We start from the raw sequence: 16,902 nt of genomic DNA on the forward strand, positions 1-16,902 counted from the left end.
GAAGACAACATGAGCTAACAGTGTCATCCATTTGGAACATCAATTGCAGCTGACAGAGTCAGCTTGCTTTGATTTCACTAGGAAAATTAGTGAGCGAGAAAAAGAAATAGTCATTTTTAGTGTCAAGCGTTGGTGGTATAGTGGTGAGCATAGCTGCCTTCCAAGCAGTTGACCCGTTCGATTCGCGGCCACGCATCTTTGAGTTTTTCTCACCTATCTCCTGTGCTTGCGCTTTCATGATGAAAAGTGAGAAGAATGAGTGGGCCAAGCTGGTTTCGACCCCGTGGGCAACTAAGTAAAGTGACTGCCTTCTTGACAGATGATGGACTGTTGAGGAGAACCTGTAAGCTGCAATTCACAGTCTAAACTGCAGACACTGTCAGGTAGCTCTTAGTCAGGAAGACACATGAGCTACAGTGTCAGCCATTTGGAACTCAATTGCAGCTGACAGGTCAGCTTTGCTTTGATTTCACTAGGAAAATTAGTGAGCGAGAAAAAGAAAAATAGTCCTTTTAGTGTCAAGCGTTGGTGGTAAGTGTGAGCATAGCTGCCTTCCAAGCAGTTGACCCGGGTTCGATTCCCGGCCAACGCATCTTTGAGTTTTTCTCACCTATCTCCTGTGCCTGATCTTTCATGATGAAAAGTGAGAAGAATAGTGGGCCCAAGCTGGTTTCGACCCCGTGGGCACTAAGTAAAAGTGACTGCCTTCTTGACAGATGATGGACTGTTGAGGAGAACCTGTCAGCTGCAATTCACATTCTAAACTGCAGACACTGTCAGGTAGCTCTTAGGTCAGGAAAACACATGAGCTAACAGTGTCAGCCATTTGGAACATCAATTGCAGCTGACAGAGTCAGCTTTGCTTTGATTTCACTAGAAAATTAGTGAGCGAGAAAAAGAAAAATAGTCCTTTTAGTGTCAAGCGTTGGTGGTATAGTGGTGAGCATAGCTGCCTTCCAGCAGTTGACCCGGGTTCGATTCCCGCCAACGCATCCTTTGAGTTTTTCTCACCTATCTCCTGTGCTTGCGCTTTCATGATGAAAGTGAGAAGTAATGAGTGCCCCAACTGGTTTCGACCCCGTGGGCAACTAAGTAAAAGTGACTGCCTTCTTGACAGATGATGGACTGTTGAGGAGAACCTGTCAGCTGCAATTCACATTCTAAACTGCAGACACTGTCAGGTAGCTCTTAGGTCAGGAAGACACATGAGCTAACAGTGTCAGCCATTTGGAACATCAATTGCAGCTGACAGAGTCAGCTTTGCTTTGATTTCACTAGGAAAATTAGTGAGCGAGAAAAAGAAAAATAGTCCTTTTAGTGTCAAGCGTTGGTGGTATAGTGTGAGCATAGCTGCCTTCCAAGCAGTTGACCCGGGTTCGATTCCCGGCCAACGCATCCTTTGAGTTTTTCTCACCTATCTCCTGTGCTTGCGCTTTCATGATGAAAAGTGAGAAGAATGAGTGGGCCCAAGCTGGTTTCGACCCCGTGGGCAACTAAGTAAAAGTGACTGCCTTCTTGACAGATGATGGACTGTTGAGGAGAACCTGTCAGCTGCAATTCACATTCTAAACTGCAGACACTGTCAGGTAGCTCTTAGGTCAGGAAGACACATGAGCTAACAGTGTCAGCCATTTGGAACATCAATTGCAGCTGACAGAGTCAGCTTTGCTTTGATTTCACTAGGAAAATTAGTGAGCGAGAAAAAGAAAAATAGTCCTTTTAGTGTCAAGCGTTGGTGGTATAGTGGTGAGCATAGCTGCCTTCCAAGCAGTTGAACCGGGTTCGATTCCCGGCCACCGCATTCTTTGAGTTTTTCTCACCTATCTCCTGTGCTTGCGCTTTCATGATGAAAAGTGAGAAGAATGAGTGGGCCCAAGCTGGTTTCGACCCCGTGGGCAACTAAGTAAAAGTGACTGCCTTCTTGACAGATGATGGACTGTTGAGGAGAACCTGTCAGCTGCAATTCACATTCTAAACTGCAGACACTGTCAGGTAGCTCTTAGGTCAGGAAGACACATGAGCTAACAGTGTCAGCCATTTGGAACATCAATTGCAGCTGACAGAGTCAGCTTGCTTTGATTTCACTAGGAAAATTAGTGAGCGAGAAAAAGAAAAATAGTCATTTTAGTGTCAAGCGTTGGTGGTATAGTGGTGAGCATAGCTGCCTTCCAAGCAGTCTGACCCGGGTTCGATTCCCGGCCAACGCATTCCTTTGAGTTTTCTCACCTATCTCCTGTGCCTGCGCTTTCATGATGAAAAGTGAGAAGAATGAGTGGGCCCAAGCTGGTTTCGACCCCGTGGGCAACTAAGTAAAAGTGACTGCCTTCTTGACAGATGATGGACTGTTGAGGAGAACCTGTCAGCTGCAATTCACATTCTAAACTGCAGACACTGTCAGGTAGCTCTTAGGTCAGGAAGACACATGAGCTAACAGTGTCAGCCATTTGGAACATCAATTGCAGCTGACAGAGTCAGCTTTGCTTTGATTTCACTAGGAAAATTAGTGAGCGAGAAAAAGAAAAATAGTCATTTTAGTGTCAAGCGTTGGTGGTATAGTGGTGAGCATAGCTGCCTTCCAAGCAGTTGACCCGGGTTCGATTCCCGGCCAACGCATCCTTTTGAGTTTTTCTCACCTATCTCCTGTGCTTGCGCTTTCATGATGAAAAGTGAGAAGAATGAGTGGGCCCAAGCTGGTTTCGACCCCGTGGGCAACTAAGTAAAAGTGACTGCCTTCTTGACAGATGATGGACTGTTGAGGAGAACCTGTCAGCTGCAATTCACATTCTAAACTGCAGACACTGTCAGGTAGCTCTTAGGTCAGGAAGACACATGAGCTAACAGTGTCAGCCATTTGGAACATCAATTGCAGCTGACAGAGTCCAGCTTTGCTTTGATTTCACTAGGAAAATTAGTGAGCGAGAAAAAGAAAAATAGTCATTTTAGTGTCAAGCGTTGGTGGTATAGTGGTGAGCATAGCTGCCTTCCAAGCAGTTGACCCGGGTTCGATTCCCGGCCAACGCATCCTTTGAGTTTTTCTCACCTATCTCCTGTGCTTGCGCTTTCATGATGAAAAGTGAGAAGAATGAGTGGGCCCAAGCTGGTTTCGACCCCGTGGGCAACTAAGTAAAAGTGACTGCCCTTCTTGACAGATGATGGACTGTTGAGGAGAACCTGTCAGCTGCAATTCACATTCTAAACTGCAGACACTGTCAGGTAGCTCTTAGGTCAGGAAGACACATGAGCTAACAGTGTCAGCCATTTGGAACATCAATTGCAGCTGACAGAGTCAGCTTTGCTTTGATTTCACTAGGAAATATGTAGTGAGCGAGAAAAAGAAAAATAGTCCTTTTAGTGTCAAGCGTTGGTGGTATAGTGGTGAGCATAGCTGCCTTCCAAGCAGTTGACCCGGGTTCGATTCCCGGGCCAACGCATCCTTTGAGTTTTCTCAACCTATCTCCTGTGCTTGCGCTTTCATGATGAAAAGTGAGAAGAATGAGTGGGCCCAAGCTGGTTTCGACCCCGTGGGCAACTAAGTAAAAGTGACTGCCTTCTTGACAGATGATGGACTGTTGAGGAGAACCTGTCAGCTGCAATTCACATTCTAAACTGCAGACACTGTCAGGTAGCTCTTAGAAAAGGAAGACACATGAGCTAACAGTGTCAGCCATTTGGAACATCAATTGCAGCTGACAGAGTCAGCTTTGCTTTGATTTCACTAGGAAAATTAGTGAGCGAGAAAAAGAAAAATAGTCATTTTAGTGTCAAGCGTTGGTGGTATAGTGGTGAGCATAGCTGCCTTCCAAGCAGTTGACCCGGGTTCGATTCCCGGCCAACGCATCCTTTGAGTTTTTCTCACCTATCTCCTGTGCTTGCGCTTTCATGATGAAAGTGAGAAGAATGAGTGGGCCCAAGCTGGTTTCGACCCCGTGGGCAACTAAGTAAAAGTGACTGCCTTCTTGACAGATGATGGACTGTTGAGGAGAACCTGTAAGCTGCAATTCACAGTCTAAACTGCAGACACTGTCAGGTAGCTCTTAGGTCAGGAAGACACATGAGCTAACAGTGTCAGCCATTTGGAACATCAATTGCAGCTGACAGAGTCAGCTTTGCTTTGATTTCACTAGGAAAATTAGTGAGCGAGAAAAAGAAAAATAGTCATTTTAGTGTCAAGCGTTGGTGGTATAGTGGTGAGCATAGCTGCCTTCCAAGCAGTCGACCCGGGTTCGATTCCCGGCCAACGCATCTTTTGAGTTTTTCTCACCTATCTCCTGTGCCTGAGCTTTCATGATGAAAAGTGAGAAGAATGAGTGGGCCCAAGCTGGTTTCGACCCCGTGGGCAACTAAGTAAAAGTGACTGCCTTCTTGACAGATGATGGACTGTTGAGGAGAACCTGTCAGCTGCAATTCACATTCTAAACTGCAGACACTGTCAGGTAGCTCTTAGGTCAGGAAGACACATGAGCTAACAGTGTCAGCCATTTGGAACATCAATTGCAGCTGACAGAGTCAGCTTTGCTTTGATTTCACTAGGAAAATTAGTGAGCGAGAAAAAGAAAAATAGTCCTTTTTAGTGTCAAGCGTTGGTGGTATAGTGGTGAGCATAGCTGCCTTCCAAGCAGTTGACCCGGGTTCGATTCCCGGCCAACGCATCCTTTGAGTTTTTCTCACCTATCTCCTGTGCTTGCGCTTTCATGATGAAAAGTGAGAAGAATGAGTGGGCCCAAGCTGGTTTCGACCCCGTGGGCAACTAAGTAAAAGTGACTGCCTTCTTGACAGATGATGGACTGTTGAGGAGAACCTGTCAGCTGCAATTCACATTCTAAACTGCAGACACTGTCAGGTAGCTCTTAGGTCAGGAAGACACATGAGCTAACAGTGTCAGCCATTTGGAACATCAATTGCAGCTGACAGAGTCAGCTTTGCTTTGATTTCACTAGGAAAATTAGTGAGCGAGAAAAAGAAAAATAGTCATTTTAGTGTCAAGCGTTGGTGGTATAGTGGTGAGCATAGCTGCCTTCCAAGCAGGTTGACCCGGGTTCGATTCCCGGCCAACGCATCCTTTGAGTTTTTCTCACCTATCTCCTGTGCTTGCGCTTTCATGATGAAAAGTGAGAAGAATGAGTGGGCCCAAGCTGGTTTCGACCCCGTGGGCAACTAAGTAAAAGTGACTGCCTTCTTGACAGATGATGGACTGTTGAGGAGAACCTGTCAGCTGCAATTCACATTCTAAACTGCAGACACTGTCAGGTAGCTCTTAGGTCAGGAAGACACATGAGCTAAACAGTGTCAGCCATTTGGAACATCAATTGCAGCTGACAGAGTCAGCTTTGCTTTGATTTCACTAGGAAAATTAGTGAGCGAGAAAAAGAAAAATAGTCATTTTAGTGTCAAGCGTTGGTGGTATAGTGGTGAGCATAGCTGCCTTCCAAGCAGTTGACCCGGGTTCGATTCCCGGCCAACGCATCCTTTGAGTTTTTTCTCACCTATCTCCTGTGCTTGCGCTTTCATGATGAAAAGTGAGAAGAATGAGTGGGCCCAAGCTGGTTTCGACCCCGTGGGCAACTAAGTAAAAGTGACTGCCTTCTTGACAGATGATGGACTGTTGAGGAGAACCTGTCAGCTGCAATTCACATTCTAAACTGCAGACACTGTCAGGTAGCTCTTAGGTCAGGAAGACACATGAGCTAACAGTGTCAGCCATTTGGAACATCAATTGCAGCTGACAGAGTCAGCTTTGCTTTGATTTCACTAGGAAAATTAGTGAGCGAGAAAAAGAAAAATAGTCCTTTTAGTGTCAAGCGTTGGTGGTATAGTGGTGAGCATAGCTGCCTTCCAAGCAGTTGACCCGGGTTCGATTCCCGGCCAACGCATCCTTTGAGTTTTTCTCACCTATCTCCTGTGCTTGCGCTTTCATGATGAAAAGTGAGAAGAATGAGTGGGCCCAAGCTGGTTTCGACCCCGTGGGCAACTAAGTAAAAGTGACTGCCTTCTTGACAGATGATGGACTGTGAGGAGAACCTGTCAGCTGCAATTCACATTCTAAACTGCAGACACTGTCAGGTAGCTCTTAGGTCAGGAAGACACATGAGCTAACAGTGTCAGCCATTTGGAACATCAATTGCAGCTGACAGAGTCAGCTTTGCTTTGATTTCACTAGGAAAATTAGTGAGCGAGAAAAAGAAAAATAGTCATTTTAGTGTCAAGCGTTGGTGGTATAGTGGTGAGCATAGCTGCCTTCCAAGCAGTTGACCCGGGTTCGATTCCCGGCCAACGCATCCTTTGAGTTTTTCTCACCTATCTCCTGTGCTTGCGCTTTCATGATGAAAAGTGAGAAGAATGAGTGGGCCCAAGCTGGTTTCGACCCCGTGGGCAACTAAGTAAAAGTGACTGCCTTCTTGACAGATGATGGACTGTTGAGGAGAACCTGTAAGCTGCAATTCACAGTCTAAACTGCAGACACTGTCAGGTAGCTCTTAGGTCAGGAAGACACATGAGCTAACAGTGTCAGCCATTTGGAACATCAATTGCAGCTGACAGAGTCAGCTTTGCTTTGATTTCACTAGGAAAATTAGTGAGCGAGAAAAGAAAAATAGTCCTTTAGTGTCAAGCGTTGGTGGTATAGTGGTGAGCATAGCTGCCTTCCAAGCAGTCGACCCGGGTTCGATTCCCGGCCAACGCATCTTTTGAGTTTTTCTCACCTATCTCCTGTGCCTGAGCTTTCATGATGAAAAGTGAGAAGAATGAGTGGGCCCAAGCTGGTTTCGACCCCGTGGGCAACTAAGTAAAAGTGACTGCCTTCTTGACAGATGATGGACTGTTGAGGAGAACCTGTCAGCTGCAATTCACATTCTAAACTGCAGACACTGTCAGGTAGCTCTTAGGTCAGGAAGACACATGAGCTAACAGTGTCAGCCATTTGGAACATCAATTGCAGCTGACAGAGTCAGCTTTGCTTTGATTTCACTAGGAAAATTAGTGAGCGAGAAAAAGAAAAATAGTCATTTTAGTGTCAAGCGTTGGTGGTATAGTGGTGAGCATAGCTGCCTTCCAAGCAGTTGACCCGGGTTCGATTCCCGGCCAACGCATCCTTTGAGTTTTTCTCACCTATCTCCTGTGCTTGCGCTTTCATGATGAAAAGTGAGAAGAATGAGTGGGCCCAAGCTGGTTTCGACCCCGTGGGCAACTAAGTAAAAGTGACTGCCTTCTTGACAGATGATGGACTGTTGAGGAGAACCTGTCAGCTGCAATTCACATTCTAAACTGCAGACACTGTCAGGTAGCTCTTAGGTCAGGAAGACACATGAGCTAACAGTGTCAGCCATTTGGAACATCAATTGCAGCTGACAGAGTCAGCTTTGCTTTGATTTCACTAGGAAAATTAGTGAGCGAGAAAAGAAAAATAGTCCTTTTAGTGTCAAGCGTTGGTGGTATAGTGGTGAGCATAGCTGCCTTCCAAGCAGTTGACCCGGGTTCGATTCCCGGCCAACGCATCCTTTGAGTTTTTCTCACCTATCTCCTGTGCTTGCGCTTTCATGATGAAAAGTGAGAAGAATGAGTGGGCCCAAGCTGGTTTCGACCCCGTGGGCAACTAAGTAAAAGTGACTGCCTTCTTGACAGATGATGGACTGTTGAGGAGAACCTGTCAGCTGCAATTCACAGTCTAAACTGCAGACACTGTCAGGTAGCTCTTAGGTCAGGAAGACACATGAGCTAACAGTGTCAGCCATTTGGAACATCAATTGCAGCTGACAGAGTCAGCTTTGCTTTGATTTCACTAGGAAAATTAGTGAGGGAGAAAAAGAAAAATAGTCCTTTTAGTGTCAAGCGTTGGTGGTATAGTGGTGAGCATAGCTGCCTTCCAAGCAGTCAACCCGGGTTCGATTCCCGGCCAACGCATCTTTGAGTTTTTCTCACCTATCTCCTGTGCCTGAGCTTTCATGATGAAAAGTGAGAAGAATGAGTGGGCCCAAGCTGGTTTCGACCCCGTGGACAACTAAGTAAAGTGACTGCCTTCTTGACAGATGATGGACTGTTTGAGGAGAACCTGTCAGCTGCAATTCACATTCTAAACTGCAGACACTGTCAGGTAGCTCTTAGGTCAGGAAGACACATGAGCTAACAGTGTCAGCCATTTGGAACATCAATTGCAGCTGACAGAGTCAGCTTTGCTTTGATTTCACTAGGAAAATTAGTGAGCGAGAAAAAGAAAAATAGTCCTTTTAGTGTCAAGCGTTGGTGGTATAGTGGTGAGCATAGCTGCCTTCCAAGCAGTTGACCCGGGTTCGATTCCCGGCCAACGCATCCTTTGAGTTTTTCTCACCTATCTCCTGTGCTTGCGCTTTCATGATGAAAAGTGAGAAGAATGAGTGGGCCCAAGCTGGTTTCGACCCCGTGGGCAACTAAGTAAAAGTGACTGCCTTCTTGACAGATGATGGACTGTTGAGGAGAACCTGTCAGCTGCAATTCACATTCTAAACTGCAGACACTGTCAGGTAGCTCTTAGGTCAGGAAGACACATGAGCTAACAGTGTCAGCCATTTGGAACATCAATTGCAGCTGACAGAGTCAGCTTTGCTTTGATTTCACTAGGAAAATTAGTGAGGGAGAAAAAGAAAAATAGTCCTTTTAGTGTCAAGCGTTGGTGGTATAGTGGTGAGCATAGCTGCCTTCCAAGCAGTTGACCCGGGTTCGATTCCCGGCCAACGCATCCTTTGAGTTTTTCTCACCTATCTCCTGTGCTTGCGCTTTCATGATGAAAAGTGAGAAGAATGAGTGGGCCCAAGCTGGTTTCGACCCCGTGGGCAACTAAGTAAAAGTGACTGCCTTCTTGACAGATGATGGACTGTTGAGGAGAACCGGTAAGCTGCAATTCACATTCTAAACTGCAGACACTGTCAGGTAGCTCTTAGGTCTGGAAGACACATGAGCTAACAGTGTCAGCCATTTGGAACATCAATTGCAGCTGACAGAGTCTCTTTTTAAGGAGTCACTCACCACTGATCAGTATTCAACGAGGGGTGAAAGATATGACTCTTTTACCTTTTTGTTGATTGTTTTGTTAAAGCTATTTGCTTTGATTTCACTAGGAAAATTAGTGAGCGAGAAAAAGAAAAATAGTCCTTTTAGTGTCAAGCGTTGGTGGTATAGTGGTGAGCATAGCTGCCTTCCAAGCAGTCGACCCGGGTTCGATTCCCGGCCAACGCATCTTTTGAGTTTTTCTCACCTATCTCCTGTGCCTGAGCTTTCATGATGAAAAGTGAAAAGAATGAGTGGGCCCAAGCTGGTTTCGACCCCGTGGACAACTAAGTAAAAGTGACTGCCTTCTTGACAGATGATGGACTGTTGAGGAGAACCTGTCAGCTGCAATTCACATTCTAAACTGCAGACACTGTCAGGTAGCTCTTAGGTCAGGAAGACACATGAGCTAACAGTGTCAGCCATTTGGAACATCAATTGCAGCTGACAGAGTCAGCTTTGCTTTGATTTCACTAGGAAAATTAGTGAGCGAGAAAAAGAAAAATAGTCCTTTTAGTGTCAAGCGTTGCTGGTATAGTGGTGAGCATAGCTGCCTTCCAAGCAGTCGACCCGGGTTCGATTCCCGGCCAACGCATCTTTTGAGTTTTTCTCACCTATCTCCTGTGCCTGAGCTTTCATGATGAAAAGTGAAAAGAATGAGTGGGCCCAAGCTGGTTTCGACCCCGTGGACAACTAAGTAAAAGTGACTGCCTTCTTGACAGATGATGGTCTGTTGAGAAGAACCTGTCAGCTGCAATTCACATTCTAAACTGCAGACACTGTCAGGTAGCTCTTAGGTCAGGAAGACACATGAGCTACAGTGTCAGCCATTTGGAACATCAATTGCAGCTGACAGAGTCAGCTTTGCTTTGATTTCACTAGGAAAATTAGTGAGCGAGAAAAAGAAAAATAGTCCTTTTAGTGTCAAGCGTTGCTGGTATAGTGGTGAGCATAGCTGCCTTCCAAGCAGTTGACCCGGTTCGATTCCCGGCCAACGCATCCTTTGAGTTTTTCTCACCTATCTCCTATGCTTGCGCTTTCATGATGAAAAGTGAGAAGAATGAGTGGGCCCAAGCTGGTTTCGACCCCGTGGGCAACTAAGTAAAAGTGACTGCCTTCTTGACAGATGATGGACTGTTGAGGAGAACCTGTAAGCTGCAATTCACATTCTAAACTGCAGACACTGTCAGGTAGCTCTTAGGTCAGGAAGACACATGAGCTAACAGTGTCAGCCATTTGGAACATCAATTGCAGCTGACAGAGTCAGCTTTGCTTTGATTTCACTAGGAAAATTAGTGAGCGAGAAAAAGAAAAATAGTCCTTTTAGTGTCAAGCGTTGCTGGTATAGTGGTGAGCATAGCTGCCTTCCAAGCAGTTGACCCGGGTTCGATTCCCGGCCAACGCATCCTTTTGAGTTTTTCTCACCTATCTCCTGTGCCTGAGCTTTCATGATGAAAAGTGAAAAGAATGAGTGGGCCCAAGCTGGTTTCGACCCCGTGGACAACTAAGTAAAAGTGACTGCCTTCTTGACAGATGATGGTCTGTTGAGAAGAACCTGTCAGCTGCAATTCACATTCTAAACTGCAGACACTGTCAGGTAGCTCTTAGGTCAGGAAGACACATGAGCTAACAGTGTCAGCCATTTGGAACATCAATTGCAGCTGACAGAGTCAGCTTTGCTTTGATTTCACTAGGAAAATTAGTGAGCGAGAAAAAGAAAAATAGTCCTTTTAGTGTCAAGCGTTGCTGGTATAGTGGTGAGCATAGCTGCCTTCCAAGCAGTTGACCCGGGTTCGATTCCCGGCCAACGCATCCTTTGAGTTTTTCTCACCTATCTCCTATGCTTGCGCTTTCATGATGAAAAGTGAGAAGAATGAGTGGGCCCAAGCTGGTTTCGACCCCGTGGGCAACTAAGTAAAAGTGACTGCCTTCTTGACAGATGATGGACTGTTGAGGAGAACCGGTAAGCTGCAATTCACATTCTAAACTGCAGACACTGTCAGGTAGCTCTTAGGTCAGGAAGACACATGAGCTAACAGTGTCAGCCATTTGGAACATCAATTGCAGCTGACAGAGTCAGCTTTGCTTTGATTTCACTAGGAAAATTAGTGAGCGAGAAAAAGAAAAATAGTCCTTTTAGTGTCAAGCGTTGGTGGTATAGTGGTGAGCATAGCTGCCTTCCAAGCAGTTGACCCGGGTTCGATTCCCGGCCAACGCATCCTTTGAGTTTTTCTCACCTATCTCCTATGCTTGCGCTTTCATGATGAAAAGTGAGAAGAATGAGTGGGCCCAAGCTGGTTTCGACCCCGTGGGCAACTAAGTAAAAGTGACTGCCTTCTTGACAGATGATGGACTGTTGAGGAGAACTGGTAAGCTGCAATTCACATTCTAAACTGCAGACACTGTCAGGTAGCTCTTAGGTCTGGAAGACACATGAGCTAACAGTGTCAGCCATTTGGAACATCAATTGCAGCTGACAGAGTCTCTTTTTAAGGAGTCACTCACCACTGATCAGTATTTAATGAGGGGTGAAAGATATGACTCTTTTACCTTTTTGTTGATTGTTTTGTTAAAGCTATTTGCTTTGATTTCACTAGGAAAATTAGTGAGCGAGAAAAAGAAAAATAGTCATTTTAGTGTCAAGCGTTGGTGGTATAGTGGTGAGCATAGCTGCCTTCCAAGCAGTTAACCCGGGTTCGATTCCCGGCCAACGCATCCTTTGAGTTTTTCTCACCTATCTCCTGTGCTTGCGCTTTCATGATGAAAAGTGAGAAGAATGAGTGGGCCCAAGCTGGTTTCGACCCCGTGGGCAACTAAGTAAAAGTGACTGCCTTCTTGACAGATGATGGACTGTTGAGGAGAACCTGTAAGCTGCAATTCACAGTCTAAACTGCAGACACTGTCAGGTAGCTCTTAGGTCAGGAAGACACATGAGCTAACAGTGTCAGCCATTTGGAACATCAATTGCAGCTGACAGAGTCAGCTTTGCTTTGATTTCACTAGGAAAATTAGTGAGCGAGAAAAAGAAAAATAGTCCTTTTAGTGTCAAGCGTTGCTGGTATAGTGGTGAGCATAGCTGCCTTCCAAGCAGTTGACCCGGGTTCGATTCCCGGCCAACGCATCTTTTGAGTTTTTCTCACCTATCTCCTGTGCCTGAGCTTTCATGATGAAAAGTGAAAAGAATGAGTGGGCCCAAGCTGGTTTCGACCCCGTGGACAACTAAGTAAAAGTGACTGCCTTCTTGACAGATGATGGTCTGTTGAGAAGAACCTGTCAGCTGCAATTCACATTCTAAACTGCAGACACTGTCAGGTAGCTCTTAGGTCAGGAAGACACATGAGCTAACAGTGTCAGCCATTTGGAACATCAATTGCAGCTGACAGAGTCAGCTTTGCTTTGATTTCACTAGGAAAATTAGTGAGCGAGAAAAAGAAAAATAGTCTTTTAAGTGTCAAGTGTTGGTGGTATAGTGGTGAGCATAGCTGCCTTCCAAGCAGTTGACCCGGGTTCGATTCCCGGCCAACGCATCCTTTGAGTTTTTCTCACCTATCTCCTGTGCTTGCGCTTTCATGATGAAAAGTGAGAAGAATGAGTGGGCCCAAGCTGGTTTCGACCCCGTGGGCAACTAAGTAAAAGTGACTGCCTTCTTGACAGATGATGGACTGTTCCAAGCAGTTGACCCGGGTTCGATTCCCGGCCAACGCATCCTTTGAGTTTTTCTCACCTATCTCCTATGCTTGCGCTTTCATGATGAAAAGTGAGAAGAATGAGTGGGCCCAAGCTGGTTTCGACCCCGTGGGCAACTAAGTAAAAGTGACTGCCTTCTTGACAGATGATGGACTGTTGAGGAGAACCGGTAAGCTGCAATTCACATTCTAAACTGCAGACACTGTCAGGTAGCTCTTAGGTCAGGAAGACACATGAGCTAACAGTGTCAGCCATTTGGAACATCAATTGCAGCTGACAGAGTCAGCTTTGCTTTGATTTCACTAGGAAAATTAGTGAGGGAGAAAAAGAAAAATAGTCCTTTTAGTGTCAAGCGTTGGTGGTATAGTGGTGAGCATAGCTGCCTTCCAAGCAGTTGACCCGGGTTCGATTCCCGGCCAACGCATCCTTTGAGTTTTTCTCACCTATCTCCTATGCTTGCGCTTTCATGATGAAAAGTGAGAAGAATGAGTGGGCCCAAGCTGGTTTCGACCCCGTGGGCAACTAAGTAAAAGTGACTGCCTTCTTGACAGATGATGGACTGTTGAGGAGAACTGGTAAGCTGCAATTCACATTCTAAACTGCAGACACTGTCAGGTAGCTCTTAGGTCTGGAAGACACATGAGCTAACAGTGTCAGCCATTTGGAACATCAATTGCAGCTGACAGAGTCTCTTTTTAAGGAGTCACTCACCACTGATCAGTATTTAATGAGGGGTGAAAGATATGACTCTTTTACCTTTTTGTTGATTGTTTTGTTAAAGCTATTTGCTTTGATTTCACTAGGAAAATTAGTGAGCGAGAAAAAGAAAAATAGTCATTTTAGTGTCAAGCGTTGGTGGTATAGTGGTGAGCATAGCTGCCTTCCAAGCAGTTAACCCGGGTTCGATTCCCGGCCAACGCATCCTTTGAGTTTTTCTCACCTATCTCCTATGCTTGCGCTTTCATGATGAAAAGTGAGAAGAATGAGTGGGCCCAAGCTGGTTTCGACCCCGTGGGCAACTAAGTAAAAGTGACTGCCTTCTTGACAGATGATGGACTGTTGAGGAGAACCTGTCAGCTGCAATTCACATTCTAAACTGCAGACACTGTCAGGTAGCTCTTAGGTCAGGAAGACACATGAGCTAACAGTGTCAGCCATTTGGAACATCAATTGCAGCTGACAGAGTCAGCTTTGCTTTGATTTCACTAGGAAAATTAGTGAGCGAGAAAAAGAAAAATAGTCATTTTAGTGTCAAGCGTTGGTGGTATAGTGGTGAGCATAGCTGCCTTCCAAGCAGTTGACCCGGGTTCGATTCCCGGCCAACGCATCTTTTGAGTTTTTCTCACCTATCTCCTGTGCCTGAGCTTTCATGATGAAAAGTGAAAAGAATGAGTGGGCCCAAGCTGGTTTCGACCCCGTGGACAACTAAGTAAAAGTGACTGCCTTCTTGACAGATGATGGTCTGTTGAGAAGAACCTGTCAGCTGCAATTCACATTCTAAACTGCAGACACTGTCAGGTAGCTCTTAGGTCAGGAAGACACATGAGCTAACAGTGTCAGCCATTTGGAACATCAATTGCAGCTGACAGAGTCAGCTTTGCTTTGATTTCACTAGGAAAATTAGTGAGCGAGAAAAAGAAAAATAGTCCTTTTAGTGTCAAGCGTTGGTGGTATAGTGGTGAGCATAGCTGCCTTCCAAGCAGTTGACCCGGGTTCGATTCCCGGCCAACGCATCCTTTGAGTTTTTCTCACCTATCTCCTGTGCTTGCGCTTTCATGATGAAAAGTGAGAAGAATGAGTGGGCCCAAGCTGGTTTCGACCCCGTGGGCAACTAAGTAAAAGTGACTGCCTTCTTGACAGATGATGGACTGTTGAGGAGAACCGGTAAGCTGCAATTCACATTCTAAACTGCAGACACTGTCAGGTAGCTCTTAGGTCTGGAAGACACATGAGCTAACAGTGTCAGCCATTTGGAACATCAATTGCAGCTGACAGAGTCTCTTTTTAAGGAGTCACTCACCACTGATCAGTATTTAATGAGGGGTGAAAGATATGACTCTTTTACCTTTTTGTTGATTGTTTTGTTAAAGCTATTTGCTTTGATTTCACTAGGAAAATTAGTGAGCGAGAAAAAGAAAAATAGTCCTTTTAGTGTCAAGCGTTGGTGGTATAGTGGTGAGCATAGCTGCCTTCCAAGCAGTTGACCCGGGTTCGATTCCCGGCCAACGCATCCTTTGAGTTTTTCTCACCTATCTCCTATGCTTGCGCTTTCATGATGAAAAGTGAGAAGAATGAGTGGGCCCAAGCTGGTTTCGACCCCGTGGGCAACTAAGTAAAAGTGACTGCCTTCTTGACAGATGATGGACTGTTGAGGAGAACCTTTAAGCTGCAATTCACAGTCTAAACTGCAGACACTGTCAGGTAGCTCTTAGGTCAGGAAGACACATGAGCTAACAGTGTCAGCCATTTGGAACATCAATTGCAGCTGACAGAGTCAGCTTTGCTTTGATTTCACTAGGAAAATTAGTGAGCGAGAAAAAGAAAAATAGTCCTTTTAGTGTCAAGCGTTGGTGGTATAGTGGTGAGCATAGCTGCCTTCCAAGCAGTCAATCCGGGTTCGATTCCCGGCCAACGCATCTTTTGAGTTTTTCTCACCTATCTCCTGTGCCTGAGCTTTCATGATGAAAAGTGAAAAGAATGAGTGGGCCCAAGCTGGTTTCGACCCCGTGGACAACTAAGTAAAAGTGACTGCCTTCTTGACAGATGATGGTCTGTTGAGAAGAACCTGTCAGCTGCAATTCACATTCTAAACTGCAGACACTGTCAGGTAGCTCTTAGGTCAGGAAGACACATGAGCTAACAGTGTCAGCCATTTGGAACATCAATTGCAGCTGACAGAGTCAGCTTTGCTTTGATTTCACTAGGAAAATTAGTGAGCGAGAAAAAGAAAAATAGTCTTTTAAGTGTCAAGTGTTGGTGGTATAGTGGTGAGCATAGCTGCCTTCCAAGCAGTTGACCCGGGTTCGATTCCCGGCCAACGCATCCTTTGAGTTTTTCTCACCTATCTCCTGTGCTTGCGCTTTCATGATGAAAAGTGAGAAGAATGAGTGGGCCCAAGCTGGTTTCGACCCCGTGGGCAACTAAGTAAAAGTGACTGCCTTCTTGACAGATGATGGACTGTTGAGGAGAACCTGTCAGCTGCAATTCACATTCTAAACTGCAGACACTGTCAGGTAGCTCTTAGGTCAGGAAGACACATGAGCTAACAGTGTCAGCCATTTGGAACATCAATTGCAGCTGACAGAGTCAGCTTTGCTTTGATTTCACTAGGAAAATAAGTGAGCGAGAAAAAGAAAAATAGTCCTTTTAGTGTCAAGCGTTGGTGGTATAGTGGTGAGCATAGCTGCCTTCCAAGCAGTTGACCCGGGTTCGATTCCCGGCCAACGCATCCTTTGAGTTTTTCTCACCTATCTCCTGTGCTTGCGCTTTCATGATGAAAAGTGAGAAGAATGAGTGGGCCCAAGCTGGTTTCGACCCCGTGGGCAACTAAGTAAAAGTGACTGCCTTCTTGACAGATGATGGACTGTTGAGGAGAACCTGTAAGCTGCAATTCACAGTCTAAACTGCAGACACTGTCAGGTAGCTCTTAGGTCAGGAAGACACATGAGCTAACAGTGTCAGCCATTTGGAACATCAATTGCAGCTGACAGAGTCAGCTTTGCTTTGATTTCACTAGGAAAATTAGTGAGGGAGAAAAAGAAAAATAGTCCTTTTAGTGTCAAGCGTTGGTGGTATAGTGGTGAGCATAGCTGCCTTCCAAGCAGTCGATCCGGGTTCGATTCCCGGCCAACGCATCTTTTGAGTTTTTCTCACCTATCTCCTGTGCCTGAGCTTTCATGATGAAAAGTGAAAAGAATGAGTGGGCCCAAGCTGGTTTCGACCCCGTGGGCAACTAAGTAAAAGTGACTGCCTTCTTGACAGATGATGGACTGTTGAGGAGAACCTGTAAGCTGCAATTCACAGTCTAAACTGCAGACACTGTCAGGTAGCTCTTAGGTCAGGAAGACACATGAGCTAACAGTGTCAGCCATTTGGAACATCAATTGCAGCTGACAGAGTCAGCTTTGCTTTGATTTCACTAGGAAAATTAGTGAGGGAGAAAAAGAAAAATAGTCCTTTTAAGTGTCAAGTGTTGGTGGT

General features: G+C 45.6%; 17 non-coding genes across 17 annotated transcripts; all 17 read left to right on the plus strand.

The window, feature by feature from the left end:
- Positions 1–2,541: 2,541 nt before the first annotated feature.
- TRNAG-UCC (transfer RNA glycine (anticodon UCC)) lies at positions 2,542–2,613 on the plus strand. Its single transcript has one exon. It is a non-coding gene; the product is annotated as a tRNA-Gly (tRNA).
- Positions 2,614–2,949: 336 nt separating this feature from the next.
- On the plus strand, positions 2,950–3,021 carry TRNAG-UCC (transfer RNA glycine (anticodon UCC)). Its single transcript has one exon. It is a non-coding gene; the product is annotated as a tRNA-Gly (tRNA).
- A 744-nt stretch (positions 3,022–3,765) lies between these two features.
- On the plus strand, positions 3,766–3,837 carry TRNAG-UCC (transfer RNA glycine (anticodon UCC)). Its single transcript has one exon. It is a non-coding gene; the product is annotated as a tRNA-Gly (tRNA).
- Positions 3,838–4,577: 740 nt separating this feature from the next.
- TRNAG-UCC (transfer RNA glycine (anticodon UCC)) lies at positions 4,578–4,649 on the plus strand. The gene has a single exon. It is a non-coding gene; the product is annotated as a tRNA-Gly (tRNA).
- A 742-nt stretch (positions 4,650–5,391) lies between these two features.
- Positions 5,392–5,463, plus strand: TRNAG-UCC (transfer RNA glycine (anticodon UCC)). The gene has a single exon. It is a non-coding gene; the product is annotated as a tRNA-Gly (tRNA).
- Positions 5,464–5,798: 335 nt separating this feature from the next.
- TRNAG-UCC (transfer RNA glycine (anticodon UCC)) lies at positions 5,799–5,870 on the plus strand. Its single transcript has one exon. It is a non-coding gene; the product is annotated as a tRNA-Gly (tRNA).
- Positions 5,871–6,203: 333 nt separating this feature from the next.
- TRNAG-UCC (transfer RNA glycine (anticodon UCC)) lies at positions 6,204–6,275 on the plus strand. Its single transcript has one exon. It is a non-coding gene; the product is annotated as a tRNA-Gly (tRNA).
- A 738-nt stretch (positions 6,276–7,013) lies between these two features.
- TRNAG-UCC (transfer RNA glycine (anticodon UCC)) lies at positions 7,014–7,085 on the plus strand. Its single transcript has one exon. It is a non-coding gene; the product is annotated as a tRNA-Gly (tRNA).
- Positions 7,086–7,418: 333 nt separating this feature from the next.
- Positions 7,419–7,490, plus strand: TRNAG-UCC (transfer RNA glycine (anticodon UCC)). The gene has a single exon. It is a non-coding gene; the product is annotated as a tRNA-Gly (tRNA).
- A 739-nt stretch (positions 7,491–8,229) lies between these two features.
- TRNAG-UCC (transfer RNA glycine (anticodon UCC)) lies at positions 8,230–8,301 on the plus strand. The gene has a single exon. It is a non-coding gene; the product is annotated as a tRNA-Gly (tRNA).
- A 334-nt stretch (positions 8,302–8,635) lies between these two features.
- TRNAG-UCC (transfer RNA glycine (anticodon UCC)) lies at positions 8,636–8,707 on the plus strand. Its single transcript has one exon. It is a non-coding gene; the product is annotated as a tRNA-Gly (tRNA).
- Positions 8,708–11,161: 2,454 nt separating this feature from the next.
- On the plus strand, positions 11,162–11,233 carry TRNAG-UCC (transfer RNA glycine (anticodon UCC)). The gene has a single exon. It is a non-coding gene; the product is annotated as a tRNA-Gly (tRNA).
- Positions 11,234–13,054: 1,821 nt separating this feature from the next.
- TRNAG-UCC (transfer RNA glycine (anticodon UCC)) lies at positions 13,055–13,126 on the plus strand. Its single transcript has one exon. It is a non-coding gene; the product is annotated as a tRNA-Gly (tRNA).
- An 831-nt stretch (positions 13,127–13,957) lies between these two features.
- TRNAG-UCC (transfer RNA glycine (anticodon UCC)) lies at positions 13,958–14,029 on the plus strand. The gene has a single exon. It is a non-coding gene; the product is annotated as a tRNA-Gly (tRNA).
- A 334-nt stretch (positions 14,030–14,363) lies between these two features.
- Positions 14,364–14,435, plus strand: TRNAG-UCC (transfer RNA glycine (anticodon UCC)). Its single transcript has one exon. It is a non-coding gene; the product is annotated as a tRNA-Gly (tRNA).
- A 425-nt stretch (positions 14,436–14,860) lies between these two features.
- On the plus strand, positions 14,861–14,932 carry TRNAG-UCC (transfer RNA glycine (anticodon UCC)). Its single transcript has one exon. It is a non-coding gene; the product is annotated as a tRNA-Gly (tRNA).
- A 1,146-nt stretch (positions 14,933–16,078) lies between these two features.
- Positions 16,079–16,150, plus strand: TRNAG-UCC (transfer RNA glycine (anticodon UCC)). Its single transcript has one exon. It is a non-coding gene; the product is annotated as a tRNA-Gly (tRNA).
- Positions 16,151–16,902: the final 752 nt, after the last annotated feature.

The sequence above is a fragment of the Dendropsophus ebraccatus genome, chromosome 6 (genome assembly GCF_027789765.1).
Source record: "Dendropsophus ebraccatus isolate aDenEbr1 chromosome 6, aDenEbr1.pat, whole genome shotgun sequence".
NCBI lineage: Eukaryota > Metazoa > Chordata > Amphibia > Anura > Hylidae > Dendropsophus > Dendropsophus ebraccatus.